Genomic DNA, 15505 nt, shown 5'->3' with positions numbered 1-15505 from the left:
CAAACATTCGTTAACAATCGTTTATTTATTTAAATTTTATTGCACGATGCGACATATCAAAAATTACATATCATGATATATTTAGACGAAAACTATTAAACGAACTTGATGCTTCCGTATGACGCTGTCAAATAATGCTACGAAAACCTATGTAATACACCTTGTATTCCGGTAATTACAAATTTCGAAAACTGTCGGATATTTCCGAAAAGGGACACTTATTATGATGGAATATTGGATGATTATCATCAGATTTTCTGGAATATCCGACATACGAAATTACCTGAATACACCTTTTTTATTTTATAGTATAGTCAGCAAACGAGCAGACGAGCCGCCTGATGGGAAGCGGTCATCGTCGCCATGGACATAAGCAACATCATAGGAGCCACTTAAGCGTTGCCGACCCTTGAGAACCCTAAATACCCGCTTCTTGCTTTACACCTCACTGTTTTTATATCACAGACACTAAGTGAGAAAATTATAGTTCGATTGCCTCCATTGGTCGTACAAAACCAGGATTCTTGGTCAGTAAATTGGACAAACTGTTATTTCAGTGTCTAAGATTCTAGGATATAAAACAGAAAATTACCTTAAACTTGAAATTTGAAACAAACGACTTGTGACGAATTCTGGGTTAAGTAATAAATACGAAAGGATAGCCGTGGAAATTAGTAGATAAACCGTGATAAGCAATGGATTAAGCATGGCAATAGCCGTAACAATACAGTCGTAAAAATAAAATCGCAGTCGGTTAACGCAAAACGAAGTATAGCCGTATGCTGGGCGCTGTTATCTACGTGACAAAGCTACTGTCGCCTTTTAACACTGCTTTGTAGAAAGTGACAGACGCTGTGATTATCACGCTTTAACGTGGATAACTGCGACCATCATACCCATTGCAAGAGTTACGATATCAGTATTACAGTTGCGGCCGCGCCCGATAACAATACAATCAATAATTCAACACTATCAAAGGAAAAGGTGTTTTCGGCAAATAAAAAGTATCACAACATTCACAAAGTTACGCTATTGTACAGTCAAGTGTAAAAATATGGATAAACACAAGTTGCTCAAAAATATGTCCCATATAGCTCTTATGTCGGCGAATTAAGAGGTATGGGATATGGGACTTATAAGTAAGTAGGGGTAAGGTGCGTGGGCACATATTTTTTAACTTGACTGTACCAGTTCGAGAGCTTCGAATATAATAATAAAACTATGATACAAATTAGGCTACTTAATTGTTACGTGCTTTTTAATTTTATGGGTTTTCATGATCGCGAGGCGCGTTGTAAAAATAATGTTGTTGGCAATTAGGTTTTTGGCAAATAGTTTTATTTACTGATGCATATAATTTAAGTTCACGATAGTATCTTTATTAGGAACCGTAGGTGGCGTATAATTTTATTTCTCTCTAGAAGGTCGTCGTCGTTAAAAATGTACATCGTTTTTCCTTGTAAAAATGTGATCGGTACCTATTATGGAATACGATTGACGTCATCGTTTCATATTATAATATAACATAACACACAACGGTTTGTGAACGGTTTTTTACATAACGGTACGTCGTTATGTAAAAAACCGTTCTTAAACTCTAACTTAATATGGCAAATTATACCGGATGGAGCCTGTAACACGAGAAAGTAATTAAAACATCAATTGTTGTAATTGACATTGCTTGTCATGACTTTAACATAACAAAAATTCGCAATACATTGCGTCTTAGAATAAACTTTAAAGTGTTAAATGTTAAATCACAACACAAGTTATTTTTAAAAGTCGCTGAACAAATATTGGTCAATTTGAGGAGTTGTTTAAGAGGCCGTTATCGATTTTAGTCGCAAAAATGACAAATTTATAGATTTACTCGATGAAATTGTATACCTTTTATTAACTATTAGAAATAACAAGTACTGGTTTCTATTCTTCTTCTTCGTCGTTCCCTCATGCCTGAGGATCGTGACCAACAACTATGTCCCTCCATTTAACGCGATCAAGAGCTGCCCTCTGCATGGAACCACATGCTTGTCTTATGGAATCCAACCATCTTGCAGGTTTCTATTAGCACGTCTTATAATCTTTCATTTTAATAAATCATTTTTTTGAATACCTTAATTAGTAATGATTTTATTCTGATGGACGTTTAATAAGGTAAACGCGCGTAAAGCACTGATTTTCTCGATCTTATTTGTAAATTTCGTAAAGTATGGACTGTTAAAAATGTAAATTTTGTATTACACATATCCTGTACTTCAACTTTAATAAACTACATTTTTGTTATTATAAATTTAAAGTAGTGTAGATGATAGTTAGACGAAATCAATTTACTCCAGAAATTACTTCAAAACAAGTGACAATTTCTCACAAAATCGACTTAATTTTAACGTAATTTTGATACTTACACAACATTTGCTGAAACTGTTCTTATACATCATTTTGTATAATTTACCACCATAATTTTTTGATCAATTTTTAAAAACTGTCCCTTCTCGTCACATATTACCCGGGACGGACGCTTGCGACCTCATTATTAAAAGACAAGATGAGAAGACGTGCTACTCGTAATTGAAACCAATACTTGTTATTTAGATATTTCGGAACAAAAGGTGTAACATTTCAACGACTAAATCTATCAATTTTACATTTTTGGTCTAAAATCGTTACCGGGCTCTTAATTTTTTGCTCCTGTTACAGCCCCCACCCGGTATACACCATTTTTATGCCGACTGCACATAAATTACGTCTTCTACCACAATTATATACAACTTAACACATAGAGTGCTGGGAACCCGCTCGACGGGTTATCTGTTCGTAGTCGCTTTCCTCTACAAAGCGAGAAAACTCTCGGATCGGCTACGAGCGTAGCGGTAACGTTGGCAGTGAATGTGTTAATAAATCATGCTCCAGGTTCTTAGTGTTGTAGTTCCTTTCCTGTAGAAATAGATTTCCCAGTTAAACAAGGATTTAAAGTGGGTACTTAACATTTAGTATACAAATTATAATGAAACCTAAGCTGGCAATGCGCTGATGTTTATTATAATTACGGCAAGCATAATAAACAAGTGTTAAAAGCTCACATTTATAAAACGGTATAGAATGTAGGAAATAAAGCAGCGGCCTCAGTGCTAGCGGGAAGAATGTTGTTTCTTGCGCGTTTTGTTAAACGGAACGCGAAGTAATAGTTAATACCTACCCTTTATTTATTTATCGTTCTATTTTGTTCGGTCTACTCGGTATGTTTTTGGCAAGGCCTTACATAGACGATTAATAAGCGCCGATATATATGCAAGCACTGTTAAATCACAGTCTAAGCCTTAGACTGTGATTTGGCACTTCGTTGGCAGTTTTTGTTAGGTGGGTCGGAGCTAAGCAACTTTCACACTGGTCTAAGGCCCTTCCTTGTCGGTACCGTATCAATACAAACGGCTTCTTCCTGATTGGGGCCGAGGCGCACCAATGCAGATGAGATTAAGTAGCTATAATTTCGCACCGATTCCTCGCTCCCAAGTTAGGAAAAGCCTAAATCCATATAATAAAAATCCTTGCCAACACCCCACTCGCTACGCCTATGGCCAGGCCTAACGTAGCCGGCGAAGCAGAATGAAGTCATCCACGTAGACGAGGCAGAGACAAACAAAGAAGCGCAGCGACCTTAACGGTTACGCTTCATACCCATGGAGAGCGAGTGTTCACAAATTGTCAAAATGAGGGGAAAACGGGGATTAGGCCGACTATGCAATGCTTGTATGACAAATGGCAATGGATAGGATGCTCTCGCTTTTATCGACACTATCGTATTTACGTACTTGTTAGAACGTGACATCTTAGCCCATCTATGATAAGTCTTAGCTCTGCTATGGTAAGTAGGTATAAGTAGTTCCTGTCATGCACGATGATGCGTAGATTTGTCAAATTTATTAATAGCATGACGATACGAGTCAAGGCATGCGTCTTCGTGAATGACACGATCTATATAGACTCTGGCAAACCAGCTTTGTCAGCAGGAAAAGGCGGAACTAGAAAAATCTGGGCGCGAAGGATCGATCCCCGAATCCATCGATATTTTGAATTTTTCTATTGGCTTGCCAAACTAATTATTGTGATTCTTATTTTTATCGCTTAGTAGATATGCATAAAATAAAAAGCATTCCGTGGAGCAAGAGTTGGGTGTATTCGGGATGGGGTGGGAGGAGGTTACCCAAGCTGACCAGGACCGGAGTCAGTGGAAGAAAATGGTTCGAGGAAAAGAAGAAGAAGATTTGTCAAACCTAAAGAAAAGTTATAAAGAAAGGCATAAAGTTATAAAAAAAAGAAACAAATCTAAACTCTGGTGAAAAGTTTAGTAAAACAGTGAATACCTACTAAAATCTATTTAGACACCCAAAAGTTGAATTAAGTAACATAATCGATAGTTATCTAACACCGCTTGTTGTTTATTTTTAAGCTTTGCTTTAAGTATATTAGGTTAGTCTCGAAAAACTTACGAACTCCTGCCTGAAGAAGGTAGCATGTACTTACTAAACAACCGAGTTTGTTTTGAAGTTTTCAAATAAATTCCTTGTCAGGTCTTACGTAATCTTATATGAATGTATATGACACACATAAGAGGAACTTCTTAACCTTAATATTATCTATAAAGTAGTTCTGAAAGACCTAAAATGGGTTTGCACGAACAAATCAACAAAATCACTTGACCTTTAGGGCACAATTTAGTGCTTTCCTAGTGTTTTTCCAGCTACCTCCGAAAGTCCGCTTTGTTAAAGCCCATTCGTGACTTTTAGCTTTTGTCAGAGGCAAGTAAACGATAGACTGGAATTCTCTATCTCCATACATGTTACATTTTTCGCCATATTGCGGCATTTCATTGGAATAAATAAATACATGAGTATTCCATACTAAACTGAACTGTTCCCTGAACTATACATGAGAATAAAAGCCTTTGGTCAATATAATAAATAGTTAACGATTTCGGGTAAATTTAAAAGGCACGTTACAGCTTTTAAGAAGTAAAAGATTTGAATTGAAACGGCATGTAAAGGCTTAACAAGAATGTACACTTATTTTATGGTTTCCAACTAAAACATCGTTGTTGTTGTCGTCATAATCAAAAGGAACGTTTGTCGCTTATACTTATAAGGCAAACTTAAAATATAAGTCGCATTTCTGAGCTAAATAATAAGTAACCCTTTACTCATTAAGATGAGAGTTAAAAAAACGATATCCTGTAAATAAAATTAACTTTAATTTATATTAAAAACTAAACCACCAAGCGTTACCTCATAAGAAGTCCCAGTTCCATAAATATATTTTTACAATCATACGTACGGGAGCGGCCGGTGCATTTATTTACGTTTCAAATGAGGGGAGGAAAACCGCCGGGTGAAAAACGTCTTATAGTAGTATGAAATTTAATGGCGCTTACGGCATTTAGTTAGTCGGGATGGGAGAAAAGCCGACAATTGAAGAACGTCATATGTAGTATGAAATGTAATGGTGCTTAAGACCTTTGGTTTTAAGTAGTACGATGGAACTAAAGGGCCGCGCTCCACTGATTATTGTTTTACTTAACTTTTTATAGCTATCAACCGACGCCCTTGGAGGGCCTGTATTACGACACAACGTTCCTGTGTTTACGTAGTGCGTACTTTATGTTTAACACTCTGGTGCTTCAAGAATTATGTTACTAATTTGATCAGGTTTCTAGGAATGTTTTTGTACCTACAGCAAGCTGCAAAATTGCATGGGCACTTATAAGATTTATAAAAGTGGGTGTACATACACCTAAACTTTATAACTTCAATCTCCTATCTGAGTTGAGTGTTGATAATTATAAAAGAGAAGTCAGTTATTGGTAGGCAATCTCACACGTCCTTTAACCCTAGCTAAATGTTATGAATACCACTAAACCTTGGTATTTCACGTATTTCACATGTAGTATAATTACCAGTACCAATGTCAGTAAAACGACAATTTTCTAAAGTCAATTTATAAAAGAACTCACGTCAACAAACTTAGGTTACCAATTTGACACGTCACAATACACTTAAATTTGAATAGTCAGTTAAAAAGCGTATAATATAAAAAAAAACATTAAAACCAAATCTCAACAACATTACGGTTTACTATGGATTCCATCAACGAAAGAATCGGACAAAGCTCATTGATGTTTAGATAACAATACGGAACATTCTCGTTCGGTAGTTCCCAGCTATAGAACCATTTTTCCATACAATTTTGAGCCCTATTTCCTGAATAGTTTTAAAGGACATAATGGAATGTACCCGCGCGTTCCATTCTTGGTTAGGATCCCGTTTAGAAAGAACCAGACGGCGGTAGTAAGTTCGAGAAGTGCGTACGTGCTAGCGCGCCCGACCGCAGCGGCGGCATTAAGTTGGACTCACTGCGACGCAGTAGATTCGCTTTGCAACTTCATGGTGCTGTATCTGTACGCTTGCTACTTGACAGTTTGATATAAGTGCTTGTTATTTACCTGACTGCAAGACGCAAAAGAAATGTTTATTTATTGATTTTACTTGGGCAGTTTATTAGGTACTACCTATCTACTTCACCCGTAAGTCGTTGAAGTGGCAAATTCACGACCCCTAGCTTAATACTCCTTACAGGTGTGCTTTCTTTCAATCCTCATTTTATACCCTGTAATTTTCGTGACAAAAGTATCCTATGTAGTTTCCAGGTTATAGGTAGGCAATCTGTGTGTGCTGTGTTTCATCCAAGTCCGTTCAGCCGTTTTTGGGTGACTGAGGATCAAACACCCAAAAATATTACGATTTTATATTAGTGGGTAAGTATCTAAGTTATTCATGCATTAGTAATATCCTTCAATTCAAAAGTTGAGCCATTTCACACCCCCTAAACTGATTCACCGCTCCCCCTCGCCGACGCGAGATTTCATGACTCATCAGGAGAACCCGTGACGTCACTCACTCACTAGTGGACAAAGAGATGTCTGTACCCTGTTATTGTTATAATCAGCCATTGAGGTCGTGTAACGCTGACACTTTACTTTGTATACAGGCTATAATCACTTCCTAGAAACTATTAGGAACGTTTACATTGTGTTTTGTTAGAGCAAAACTTTTTAATAATTACAATGTATTTAGAATATATTATGCAATAATATGATAATATAGCATAGCGCACATATAAATATCTGACCCAACACGCACCAATGTCTCAACTTTATTAGAGTTGCATCCAATATTTTTTGCCGAATATCATGTTTGAAACTGAATCTTCGGCCGAAACTAGAGCAAAAAATACCGAACCGAAAACTTTATTACATTGTATGTGACTGTACCTATAAGCAGGTAAGTATATCTATAATAGGTACTATACCTTGCTGTGAGTAAGTTAAGTACTCAAGGTAATTATATTTTCTGCTAAATGGGGTTTCGAGGTGAAACAGGTTGGGCTCCTGTGGTTGAAGAATTCAAGTTGTAAAACGCAAAATATGAAGTGAAAAATAATGGATAAAAAGTAAAAAAAATTATAGGCCTGGAAATCCTATGCAAACAATAAAGAATGAATGTACCTATATACAATTAAGCTTTAAGCTATATTATAGGCATTTTAAGTAAATTATTTACAACACCAGTCAAACCGAATACTTACCCATATCTGAATGTAATATTGTTAGGCACAAAGAAGCCCAGTTCAGGGCTGAATAAATCTAGACTCAGACAATAAGGATCCGGATCCAATAACGGATCTGCGCGAGGCCGACTCTCATGCGCTGCATAAAAGTGGTATAAAACCATGTAAACCTAATTTATAACCGTTGTTACATAATATATTTTATTAAAGGATAAAATGCATTTATTCGTGACCATCATAAAACATGTAGGAACATGTACAGCCAATAAAGAGAAAAGAAATACAATATTAGGTGCGAATCACGAAATTAACTCAACTCAGAATAATTATAATCTAGCGCTGGTCTTCCGTAGGCCCCATTCGGTGCCCTAACTAATACGGTTCTGTAACTTCAGTACTTACTGTTCTTAGCCAATGTCTTAAATTTGACCATGTAAAATTTAATTGAAGATAAATATTGTTTCTTATTTCGTAAGCACTGGTCTTTTTTTCAACAACTGTTTTCAGCCATTGCAAATTTCAAGTAAATATTTAGTATTGCTAAATACCTACTTCAATGCAATTCAGTGGTAAGTAATTTAGTAAAGTTGTTTGCGGCCCGTACTCAGTTTTTTTTTATTTTTTTTTGTGACCTTGTTTTGTCCTGTTAAGTAACATAGAAAGAAACATATAAACCGAAAACTGGACAAAGGCAATCGTCTCAGCGTTTGTCTCCCTGTCTGTCAAAACTTTTGACTCAAATAATTTCAACTCCGAATTTCGAAATGTTTTGTTGCGCTGCGGTGGCATCATGGTTCCATTTTTATCACTTGTCACTATGCCCGTCACTTTCGCACTTACATACTTGTTAGAACGTGACAGGCATGGCGACAAATGATAAAGAGCCGACCATCTTAGCCCTACTGTTGTAGGCTATTGAAAGAACAAATATTTAAGGTAATAAGGAAAATACACATTTAGCACGAAAGTAAAAATAAAAATTAAACTATGACTTTCGAAAATGAAAACAAACCCAAGTTATAACGTACCCTACGTAACATCGTAGAGTCGAGATCGAAAACTTACCTTAATTACCGTAGTGGGATAAAAATGTTTTTAAACACGTGTCTTGAACATCTACGATTTTCTCGATGATAAATGTACACTTTTATGTCACTCGAACAAGAATGTAACACCTATAATTGTACCCAAGTGTATTGTTACTGGACATGTAGGTTTATTTAGTACCTACTACCTAGCGAGACTATGACGCAAATTGCACGATTTGTCACCACTTCATTGGTGCGTGTTTTTTGTGGTTTGCACAGTTTCATTCAACATAAATGTATTATTTATTTAATCAGCATGATATAATTCTAAGATTGCTTAGTTAAATTTTTTACTGGAAATACAAACAGAAAGTAAATCAAACAGACATTATCTAAATGACAAGCTTAACCTGTTTGAGCAAACATGAGAGTATCATGCAATAATATAAAAATTATTATGCAATGAATCGTACGTTTATTTTACTTTAGGCGCTACTAGTTTTCCGTGCAATGCGGTCGAGTATCTACCATTAGTTCATTGCTAATTACAACGCTGTATTTATGTGCGCCTACCTCACTACTAGTTCGTAGTGAGGTAGGCGCACATAAATATATCGCGTAGCACGAACATTTCTAGTTAACGCAGAGACGCGTGTGTGTCAAGCAACCAAACACCGATGTTAGAATCTCTCTAGCTAGTGTTTAGTAAGAAGAGTTAGGCTTAAAACAGTTTAGCTAGCTTAGGTTAGGCTGTAAACAGGCAGTTTGTGCACGATACTCACCGACCGCGCGTTCGTGAAGCGTATTCAAGGGATAGTCACCTAGTTTGAGCAGGTAGGCTGACAGCAACACAGCATCATGTCTCGGCTCCGGGCGGTCCCTGTGAGCCTGCGGTGGCCGCATCAAACTCGAAATAGAAAAATCCGTCGGCCGTGCGGGCGCTACCCAACCACTCACACTGCACAATTTACACTCTTCCTTCATTTTAACACTAATAAATATCCGTATATACTATCCGTTTTTTTTGTACTCGGTTTGTACTGGGCACTAGTAAATCACATATAAAAATATCCACTCACATCACAAGTTATCACAGCGGTATTCGGCGTCAGCCTGAAAAGTAAGTTGGGTGTCATAACAATCGAAAGTTTAACGACTTTCGACTTCAGAAGCATGTTCAGAAACGTAAAATATTACATCAATTTAACTTCAGGTTCAACATACTTATCATCGCAGAGCGCAGGAGCGTAAAATCATAAAACGGTTCACGATTGCTTGTGATAGGTATGTTTTGTTTCGAAAATGTATAATTAAGTATAACAATATTAGCATAGCTCTCCTAGCTGTATCTGTCATTCATCAGTGACTGCTTTTCACCATTTAAAACTTGCAGAAATAGCCAATTTCTGCAGCAAATGTGCGACCACATCCGTTGCAAGTCAGCACCCCTCCATCATAGTTAATTATATTGCATGGTCGCTTCTGGCCTTTGTGTCCAGATAATTAATTGCTTAATTAGATGTAAGATTTACAACATAATGCGGTTATAGCATTAAATGCCTCAAACGTCAGTTAACTTCATGTACGGCTAATTTTAGACATAGCTTTTACGGTTAATGGCTATTTGCACTTTATTAGGTATACACATCTACGGCTACCACCATCAGTTTGACACTGACATATTCGCTAGCGTGTGCGCAACAAGCTTTCTATGCATCTTGCTCGTACTCACAATTAGTGTGAGTGAGATTTGGAGAAAGTAAGTTACGCAGACGTTAGCGAATATGTTAGTTTGACACTCCTAAGGCAGGCGTAGTAAGGCTAAGTAGATATAAAGATTCTTCTTTATTCATGTAGGCTTAGCAACACTGGCGAAAAGTCTTAAACAAATATATTTAAACCTAATTATCAGATAATATATACAATAACGACGCAATTGTTTTTCAAGTTTCTGAATACGCCTCTTTATCTCTCACATGTAATGGCCGGTATCTTAACAAAACACTCACGTGCGAATATATTATCTCGTTATCTTTCCGCGAATTTCTAGGACGGCTATGGATCAATTTGGTACTTAACACGTTTCGGCCTATTGCGCTAAAAGGTCAGCAAAATCATAAATTAATATTGCGATAGCTTTCACAATACTTTGTAAGCCATGTAGAATCCCTTTGGAGTTTTGCATTTTGTGAAGTTCTTGTGCAAAATGTGCCACTTTGTCGGTTAATACGTACTGTTTATGTATTTCTATTTTAAACAGCAATGGAAACGGGTCTCTTTGTGTTGAATTTTCACACAGTACCACGTTTTATTAACATTAAGTGCAGTAACTGCATCAGTAGCATTTTATGTCAATATCTTTAGACTTGATGACAACCCATAAAGTAGTAGGTAAGTTCATTAAGTTCAGAATCGGAAGCTTTGAGTTTTAATATTATGTTACTATCGGAATAATAATGATAAGCATTGATACCTTAAGATTAGGTATGTTTATCATTGCAATAGTTCGATTCGGAATAGTCTATAAATTTACACCATTATTAAGTTTCAAACATTGCGATAGTAAAAACATAACTTGAAACCATCCCATATTTCCAATGAGCCAAAGGAGTTCCAAACAGCCCACAGTATATACTACCTAAGAACGCCATATATTAATCTGCGAGTTCAGTTTAAACGAATGTTAAAGTCATACAGCGCGTGTTGAGATAGCCGGCAATTATGCATGTGGCCGCACGGTGCGGTGTCAGCGCATTGCGGGTACGGGTCAGGGGGCATTGCTGTGCGATTCGGGTTCTTAGCGATGCGCTATTGTGTGGTGCTTGTCCTTTTCACTAGCGCGAACTTACGGGACTACGTAAGTGTGTGCCTACAATGTGTTCTGCTGTATTGCGACTCTTTTATATGGATCTTTATCCTTGTAGGTGTTGTTGGGTTGTCGTAGGTTCCCACCATCGCGGTACCAATTTTTCATATATTTGTCTGTACGCATAAAAAGTGTCTATGGAGAAAAACATTCATCGAGAAGCGATGACTTTTGTCAAAATTGCGTTGAAGATCCACTGTCCAAGATAAATTTGCAAAATAAACGACTTGCTAACAATTAACTAATATTTGGAGACAATTTTACACAGATCAACCTAACCCTAAACTAAGAAAACTTGTATACTAGACGACGATATACATACTTAGATAATCATAAGCCATAACTCAGTAACAAATAAGGGACCTCCTGCTTCGTAGCCAGGGTCACTACCGTCTAGGCTAGAAGGCCATTTTGGTTTTATTTATATTAGATTATAGTTTTTACTATTGGCTCAGGCATAGTTTAGGAGACGTCCTATATACTTCTAACATGTATCTTAAAACAATATGAAGTTATAGTTTGTAAATACGCTATTGTTTAAAATTATTTACAAGAACTACGGCTTCTCGGCTATAAATATAGCAGTAAAGACGGCCTTATAAGTTTAACATAAATCTTGACTATCGTACAAAACAAGTACCTAACAATATATCGATGTGAATGACGTCAAACACAAACAACTACATCGGCGTACCTACCTACCAACAGCGGCTTTGTTTCAAATTGACCATCCAACATTGTGTACATGGTTCCGTATAATTTCTTGGCAAAGTTTTGTCAAAAATTGCAGTGGGTTTAAAAAGTTATTTTGACTTAACAATCTTCAAGAATTCATCCTTGAAATTGATATGTATTTATTTAACCAAAATAGGTACTGTTGTACTCGTAGATAATAATCTTTTGGCATTAAATGGGCCAATTGTGCATTTTTTGTGCAATAAAGTTTAAGTAATAAACTACTGCATTGCATAAATAAATGCTTACATAAGCTTAATGCCTAAAGGTTCTTTCCATCATACATCTAATCAGATTCTCGCCAGTCAATAAAGTACCATTTAAAACTTAGAAAGTTACATCATTTATCATAATAAATTCTTTACATATTTACATAGAGTTTATATTGGCACAGTGAGCTATATTCTTAATTTCCAAGATAAACTATGATTCATGGGACTGGTTTGTTTACATCAAAACTTCGGTAAGACTATTTCTATAACCAAACCATTTCGGTCTCCTATATCATACCAAACATGTATGTACTACATATTAGGATTCAGCTAAACTAGGTAAAGTATGAAAATACTTGTTATAAGGCAGTGTGCAGCAGTGCATATGTACACAGAATAAGCTGCAGAACAGGCATTCTTCCAATGTAATAAATACTAAGAATATTAAGATGATGGTTAGACTGATTAAATAAGATAAGATCAATTCATGTACCTAATGGTGATGGATGTGTAAAAACAAAATGAATTAAAATATTGTTTGATGACCTAGGAATGATAAATATTTACTTCATATAAAAATTATAAAACATCAGCATTATTCCATTCCATTCCAAAAGTTACATCTAACCACAAGCCTAATAAATAAATAAATACATACACATAGGTATAACCTACTTCTTTTTTTAAAGTTCCCTGCAGCAAGTTCAATTTTCAAAAAACACGTTATCTGCATTTGTGTCAAGGAAAAATGAGCTTCGTTTGATCCCGGCTGAGCCGCATGCACGTGACATTGTTTACCCGCGTTCAAGGCCGCCATATTGCGCCGTTGTTACTGAACAATCATTAGGTAAATAAATATTGAAAAAATTTTGATAGTGTCCAGAAAATAATTCAAGATAAGCCACAAAGCCGTCACTACAGTTGGAGACGGAGCGCGTTCGTAACATTGATGTAGCTTTTAAATGTAAATAGACAATCGTGAGGTTTTTCGCCGCGGAACGCGATGTGCGTTTGAACAGGCACGGGATTTTCATACGCTAAATCCTAGGAAACCAGAGCTTTACTCAAGGCCGCGCAACAGTAACAATAGGAAGCATTAAACTATTGATAGTTTCCAGAAAACGCTCATGATAGTAATCGGTAGGTATCATATATGGTATCACCGTTTGATCCCAGCTGCGACTGCATACACGTGACTTGTTTACCCGCGCTCAAGGTCGCCATACTGCGACGTACGTTACCGAACAATGCCAGGAGCGCACCATAAAACAGTAAAAAAAAACTGTTGATCGCTCCCAGAAAACGATTAAGCGCGAATCGTGTGTGTAAAGACTTCTTGATTAGTTTTAGAGATCAATATTTATTGATTCCAAAAAATACTTGCGCAATAATGAAATAAGAACCAATCATCAATAATCTGTCTTCTTATTCTTACTCTGAGAACAAATATAGTCGCGTTTAAAGACGAAGTGCGAATCTTAAGTGATAAGGCTTTATGATTATTTACTGATTAGTTAAGGTATTACTGAGAATTTCAACCTAGTTTGTTTGAAACGAATGTCCATTTGTAATGGAAATTGCATAACATTAACAATGATTTTACTTCAATGCTAAAGATATTTTTTCTCTTTAAGGTTTACTATAAGATTGCTCCTGATTACTAAACGTATCGAATATTTAAATAGCTTTATTTCCCTTAATCCAAAAATACCTATAAAGTGTCTTAAAAACTTAATAAAAGGTTATGTAAAAGGACCCGATGACGCAATGAATCCTTTTCGACTTGAAATACGTTACGTCTTCGATGATAAAAAAAATGGTTGTAATAGGCGGGCAGCACGTGCGCCCGCGACGGCAGCTGTCGTGACAGCTGGTGAGGACGGAAGACCCTCCCCCCGCGTCCTGATTAACCCCTCTTACCTGCGCTACCTGAACCGAACTGGGCATTGCTTCAAGATACAGACCGACAACACAGAAATATGCTATGCCATGAGCCATGCTGAATGCGACTTGTTTACTAATTGTGTATATCTTATCTCATAAAGTTGGGGGACTTCGACGATTTGGGATGTTTTGTGTAAATTCCCCCAGATTGGCCAGATTGCTACTCAAGACCTTGTTCCATATCTTCATGTATCGTATAATGGAGCTTTCTGGGGAGGTAGACGTAGCCAGTCCTTTATCCGCTATTTATAATGCCTCATTATTTGCTCCTCTAGCCCTGCTAACACGCTGTTGTAACGCTGCTGGGATGCAATCGGAGAAATTCCCGCAGCAGAATCGGGCATGGTCAGTGTGAGTTTTATAAGCCTATATTTTCTACTTTAGCAATGGCAGTAGTGGCAAGAGAAGCACCCCTTTATATTCATATTTCCCTATGTTAACTTTGGCTAATTGTAACGAGGCATAAGATAAGCTACTACGCCTCCCCTTCCCAATTTGCCTTCAAGTGGCCCCGCTCAAGAATCAAATCCGATTTGTGAACATGATCCCTTAAGCATGCTTGATACCAGAACTTATATGCACAGTATGCCATTTCGCACAATTATCTGAGCTTAAACTTCTCACATCCGAACCATTCGAATAAACATCACCTCTTTAATTACTCAAACCGTTAATTGCTGCAATTACAGGTCATGATAGTAAATTAAGACGTAATATAATGTAACACGTTTAAACAATAAATTGTAAGGATACTTATTAAGCGCTTTAAAGTTCATTTGAATGTTATCACTTAGTAGCGTTAAATTATTGGCTGGACTGTCAGCAGTGAAAACTTATCACCATTCGGAAGTTCGGCTCGTAACGGGCGGGTATGGCGAAAACGCGGCAAATATTTTGGCAATGTTTTCTGGCGTATACCCAGTTGCAGCGAGTGCATAATGCTGTTGAAATAAATATCAAGTACAGTTTGAATACAGTAAGTTAAGAACGTAGTCGGGTTTGCTCTTATACAATATTTAATTTGGGTAGACTCAAATGCTCAATGACTTTTCAGTGCTCTTGGCAAGAGCATGCGGTAAACTACTTCAATGGTCATGAATTTA

At 36.8% G+C, this 15505-nt stretch overlaps 1 protein-coding gene and 1 long non-coding RNA gene across 4 annotated transcripts in view; one reads left to right on the top strand and one right to left on the bottom strand.

The window, feature by feature from the left end:
* Positions 1-15505, bottom strand: part of LOC133525708 (uncharacterized) — a 352002-nt gene that overhangs the window by 66890 nt on the left and 269607 nt on the right. The window lies entirely within an intron of this gene.
* LOC133525722 (uncharacterized) overlaps positions 1-15505 on the top strand; it is a 322779-nt gene that overhangs the window by 151553 nt on the left and 155721 nt on the right. The window lies entirely within an intron of this gene.

This window comes from Cydia pomonella, chromosome 15, assembly GCF_033807575.1.
Source record: "Cydia pomonella isolate Wapato2018A chromosome 15, ilCydPomo1, whole genome shotgun sequence".
In the NCBI taxonomy this organism is placed as follows: Eukaryota; Metazoa; Arthropoda; class Insecta; order Lepidoptera; family Tortricidae; genus Cydia; species Cydia pomonella.
Note: the sequence above shows the minus strand (reverse complement) of the source record. Positions and strands in the feature narration are given on the sequence as shown.